Consider the following 6000-nt stretch of genomic DNA (forward strand, 5'->3'; position numbering starts at 1 on the left):
TCTTTCAAGGAGTTATATTCAGACAATGAGAAAATCGCTTATGAAACTACTAGAAGAGAATTTAAGAAAAATAATGGGAAATGCCCATGTATAGCCTCAGTATAGACCAATGATATTTTGGTATAGAGCCATTTAAAGCTGGGCGCCATGGGGGAATGCCCATAATCCCAGCACTCAGATGGGTTGAAACAGAATAATTGCCAGTTTGAAGTCAGCCTGGACTACATTGTCTGTCCCTATCTCACAAGTACAATAGTAAATAAATGATGTATTGGTAGTATAGGAGAAAATAGTCACTTTGTTAAAATACAGGCTAGTTATGTAAAAAATGAACAGAAATTATTTTAACGTCTGAGCCATCTATCCAGCCCCCAGAAATTATTTTAAAAAGTGATTGGGGTGGGCATTTTGTTGTTAGTTTGGCCTTTGTGTGTGTGTGTGTGTGTGTGTGTGTGTGTGTCTTTTATTTTTATTTGGTTTGGTTTTCGAGACAAGGTTTCTCTGTAAAACAGCCCTAGCTGTCCTAGAACTCACTTTGTAGACCAGGCTGGCATCCAAACTCACAGAAATCTATCTGCCTCTTCCTTCCAAGTACTGGGATTGAAGGCCTGTGGCAGCCCACCCTGCAAAATAGTGGTTGTTAAAGGAACTGGGAAAGATGTAAATTCAGTAAATTGTACGTGTGCATATGTTCATCTATACTTTATTTTTTCTGTATGAGTCAGGGTTTCTCTGTATATCCCTGGCTGTCCTGGAACTCTCTCTGTACACCAGGGTGACCTCGAACTCAGAGATCTGTCTGCCTCTGTCTTCCAAGTGTTGGGATTAAAGGTGTGTACTACCACTGCCCAGCCCATCTACGCTTTAAAGGAATGTGCTGTTAAAGTCCTAAAGACCTCGTGTCACTGGACTTCTAGAATAGCTGATTGATTCAGTAAGTTTTTACTGCCAGTCACATTTAAGAGAAATATAATGTGTAGATGGACTAGTTTAATCTTTACTTCATGGTTAATTTAAAACTGGCTTTGCTCATTGTCATACCACAATCTGCACAGTGGATGGCGACATTATTCCACCCCAGAATCAGCGTCACTAGAAAACAAGCAAATTTTGAGACAAAGTTCAGGGTAAACCTAATTTGGCCAAAATTAAAAACATCGCTTTTTCTGTCCACTTTATGAAGCCATAGTAATAATATACCATTGCAATATGCCAACCTATAACAAATTTCAATCACTTATAATGAGTATCAAAAATAGTTTCTAATAAGTCACTTTGCTAATGAATGTCAGTGAACTGGCCTAAGCTATTAAAAATATTCACCTAATCATCTTCAACCCAACTTTTTAGTTTTAATATAAAAAGGTAAAAAAGGTATTTATCTTGACTTAATTTTGCATGTGAAAGTCAGCAGTTGTGAAAAAAAAACCTGTTATAATAAGAACTCCATGAAAATGAGGCTGGAAAGAGATCTCGTTGGTTAAGAACGAGTGCTACTCTTCCACAACACCTGAGTTTGGTTCCCAGTGCCCAGGTTAAATAGTTCACAGCCCCTGTAACTCCAGTTTCAAGAGATCTGACATCCTCTTCTGGCCTCCTGGCACCAAGCACACCCAGAGTATTTGATACTATGTCTAGGGAAATAATCTAGTGGAATAACTAGACTGATAGAGATACATAAATTTAAAAAAGGAAGGCTGTGAGTCTCTGAGAACAATTACTTGGGTGGGACCTTAAAGATGGACAAGCACCACATCACACAGCATACATCTGAAGATGTAAAACCACTCAACGGGGATGTTTAGGCTTACTTACACTAGCTATGGAGTAATTTTCAATCATACAAATTTCCTTCCCCTCCTAGCTTTGAGGTATAATTTTAAATTCGTAATTTAGTAAAATCTGTACTCATCTATGTCCCAACAGTGCATCTTTTCAGTCTTTACAAAGAAGGTATATGTCTTTTTTTTTTTTTTTTTTTTTTTTGGTTTTTACGAGACAGGGTTTCTCTGTATTGTTTTGGAGGCTGTCGGTCCAGCCCGGCCTCGAACTCACAGAGATCCGCCTGCCTCTGCCTCCCGAGTGCTGGGATTAAAGGCGTGCGCCACCACCGCCCTGTGAAGGTATATGTCTTAAGAGTCTTGTGGCTAACAGTGATACACGACCTGTGAGGTCCTGGGTTTAACCCCCAGCAGCAAAACCAAAAACAAACAAAAGAATTAGTGTTTATCTCTCATCTATCCTGGATTCCCTTTTAAAATTTTTTATCGTTTTTTTAGCCTTTTAGAGAATGAGTGTAGTTTGTATGGCACAAAATATATGATTTTAGATCAGGTAGGATTATGTTTCTCATTTTGGTTCCTGGTAATTTCTCATTTCTTAAGGATAGTAAGTATAAACTGTTAACTTTTAGAAACTGACTTCAGAATCCCAAGATCTAGCTAGGCAGTGATGGTGCACACCTTTAATCTCAGCACTTGGGAGGAAAAGGCAGGAGGATCTCTGAGTTCTAGGATAACCTGGTCTACAGAGTGAGTTCCAGGACAGCCAAAACTACACAGAGAAACCCTGTTTCAAAACAAAACAACAGCACAAAAACCCCCAAGATCTTTTTCTTGGCCTTGAGTTATCCTTTCTAAGCCAGCATGTTATTAATACATATGCAATTTAGGGTTCCCCCCCCCCAAGTAGATAATCTTATTCCTGTTAATCTGTTCTTTATAATCAAGGGAAATTGACAATTCAAAAATGTCTCAGGTCAGGGCTATAGAACTGTGTAGTACTCTACCCTAGCCTGCTAGTAATACAGTGTGGTGGGTACATGCCTTTAATCCCAACATTTGGGAGACCAAGGAAGGATGTCTATGAGTTCAAGGCTTGCCAAATCTACATAGGGAGTTCAGGCGTGCCTGGGGACATAGTGAGACCCTATGTATGAGACCTTAAAATATAAAAACAAAAAAAAAAGGAGCTGGGTCATGATGATGCTGGCCTGTAGTACAGCTATATGGGAGAATTTCATGAGTCCCAGGAATTAAATTAAGCTTATAAGGTGCGGTGGTAAGTGTCTTTACTTTCTGGTCCATTTTGCCTGTCCTCAAAGATTAATATAAAGGATAATAAATTGAGTTGACAAAATGGGTCTCCATTCACACATAGATTCAAAATAAATAAATAAAATGTAATAAAGCATAAGAAATTAACTTGTTGTAGAATATGTCTACTTTTTCAGTATCATACAGGGTTCTCACTATGTACTGCTGGATGGCCTGGAACTTACCATGCAGACCGACAGTCTGGAATGCAAAAGATTTGATTACCTTCTGAATGCTGGGATTGAAGGCATTCACTATTATACCCAGTCATGTACTCTTTCTGCTAAAATGTACTTTTTCATCTCTGCTTTATCTCAGAGACAAAATGTGCTAAAAGGACTTAAATTTTGTTTACCCATTAAAAATTAAGACCAAACTATATCAGTGTACCAAATATAATGGCTCTATTTTGTTTGTTACCTCCAACTGACTCAGTGGACATGCAAATATGTGTAGGCAGAGTTTAAATGAGTTCACCAGACACAAGATAAATGATAAATAGGTGTTTTATTGGGGAATAACTTACACAGATAATAGTAAATAACCGCCAAGGTCTTCCTGTTCCAGAAGATGCAGTCTCTGCCCTTTGGATGCTCTCCACCATCCAAGAGAGAGTGTGCTTGCTGCTAGTCTACCTTAAAGGGGTCGACTCAGCACCTGAAACCACACCCAAAGGGTGTGGCTACTACTACACAATCACTGGCAAGACAAGTGCCACGATAAATAGTTGTTGGCTAACAAATGCATGAGTGGTCTTGGTGCCCTGAGCAGTTCAGTTCCATCAATAGACAGGCCTCAGTCACCTTACTGGAGGTTTCCGTAGAGTCTGGAATTTTATGAGGAATATGTGTGAGCATTTTCTTCCTGCCTTCTCATAGCATCTGCTCGATCTACTTGATAACACTGATTCCCAGTTTGCATCTCACTCCCAGAACCCTCCTCACTTTGGTATCTTTCTGATTGATACTTTTGCTTGGCAACACATTAAACAACTGTTTGAATCAGTCCAACCCTTCTGACTTCTTTCAGCATTGCTATCATGTCTGCCTTTCAGCTCTCCCTGAGCATGTACACCCCAATCCATCCACACACATCTGCAGTGGGCTGCTGAGGCCTCACTGAGTCTAGGGAGGAACCTCAGTGAAAGCTTGTGAATTACAGAATGAACATGCACTTTTTAAAGATTTAGTTTTTATTTTATGTGTATGGTATTGCCTGCATGTCTATCTGTGCACTATGTGGATGCCTGCTGCCCCGGAGGCCAGAAGAGAGTACCAAGTTCTCTGCAACTGGAATTATGGACATTTGTGGATAATAGGAAGAGAACACAGGTCCCCTGCAAGAGCAGCAAGTGCTCTTAACCTCTGACCCATGTCTCCAGCCCTACAGTCAGCTTTTAACATTTAGGTTCATTAGAGTTCTCCATTTCAAAGAATATTAAGGTAAGTATCAGTTTATATATACACATAATGAATTTTTAGTAGGAAACAGAGGATGGTACCCGACATCGCACCCCCTACCATTAATATTAGAGCAAATCCTTATACACTGAAGACGAAGTCATGGAAGTGACACAAATTGGTGTGGTTCTCAGTCTTAATCTACTGCTTAATTGCTATTTGGGAACTGACCTTTAATCATAAGACTACATCTTTCTAATTAATCAAAATGAATACAACCTTTGCCTTTCAAACAGATTAGAATGCTAACAGAACCCAGCCATCCCTTTTTAGAAAATGGGCAAATAAATATACCATACATCCACATCAGCAGGATGGCTCAGAGGATAAAGGTGCTCCCCATGCATGCCTGACAACATGAATTATGTCACCAGAACCCAGGATGCAAGAAATGAACCAAATCTCAAAAGGTTTCTTCTGACCTCTACACATTCGATTAGACTCATGCCCAACCCCACACACACAGATGATAATATAGAAACTGTAAGTGTCAGATAAATGATTAAGCACATGAACACTGAACACCTGTTTTAGGATTTGTCTCCTGTCGGAAAAAATTTATATTTTTGTATTCAGGCTGGAGAGATGACTCAGCCATTAAAGACATATATATTTTTTATTCTTAGATCTAGGATTTGAAAAAATGAAAAAAATCTTTTCTTTAGATAGCCCTCACATAACTTTTTAAAAAAGTTCTATGTAGTATCTCTAACTGTGTTGCAAATCAAGTTGTAATACTGAGCCAGCTACAGAAATGATAATTTCTAAAACTTCCACAATAGTCTTTTGGTTGATACATTTTTCAGTTATGTCATTTGTGAGATTTCAACATTTGGTTCATGTTACTCTTTCAAGTATGACTCAGCCAAATGAAATAATGCTGAGATAACTTTCAACCCTCCTTTGGGGGGGTTGTTGTAAAATAGAATTTTTTAACTGTGTAAAGATATGTTACATTTGTTTATGATGCATTTCTTTAACTATGTAAAGATGTGTTGCATTTGTTTTACCTTGCCTGCCTAAGGCACTTGATTAATCTAATGAAAAGCTGAATGGCCAATAGCTAGTCAGGCAGAGAGAATAAGTAGGAATCTATGAGAGAAAGAGAGAGAGAGAGAGAGAGAGAGAGAGAGAGAGAGAGAGAGAGAGAGAGAGAGAGAGAGAGAGAGAGAAAGCAAAGGAGAAAGGGAGATGCCTTGGGCTAGCACGTTAGGCAGCTGCCAGCCAGCCAGACACAGAGGAAGTGGGGAAAGTAGGACACACAGAATGAAAGAAAGGAGAAAATCCCCAAGGCAAAACATAGATGAAAAGAAACAGGTTAAATTATAAGAGCTAGTGCGGAAAGCATAAGATAAGGCCAGGCACTCAATTCTCTGTGTCATGATTTAGGGGCTGCCAGTACAAGAAAGCCTGCTACAGGGTGGGAAATGGGTTCTGGAGAATAA

This window comes from Mesocricetus auratus, unplaced genomic scaffold, assembly GCF_017639785.1.
Source record: "Mesocricetus auratus isolate SY011 unplaced genomic scaffold, BCM_Maur_2.0 Super-Scaffold_100004, whole genome shotgun sequence".
NCBI classification, from domain to species: Eukaryota; Metazoa; Chordata; class Mammalia; order Rodentia; family Cricetidae; genus Mesocricetus; species Mesocricetus auratus.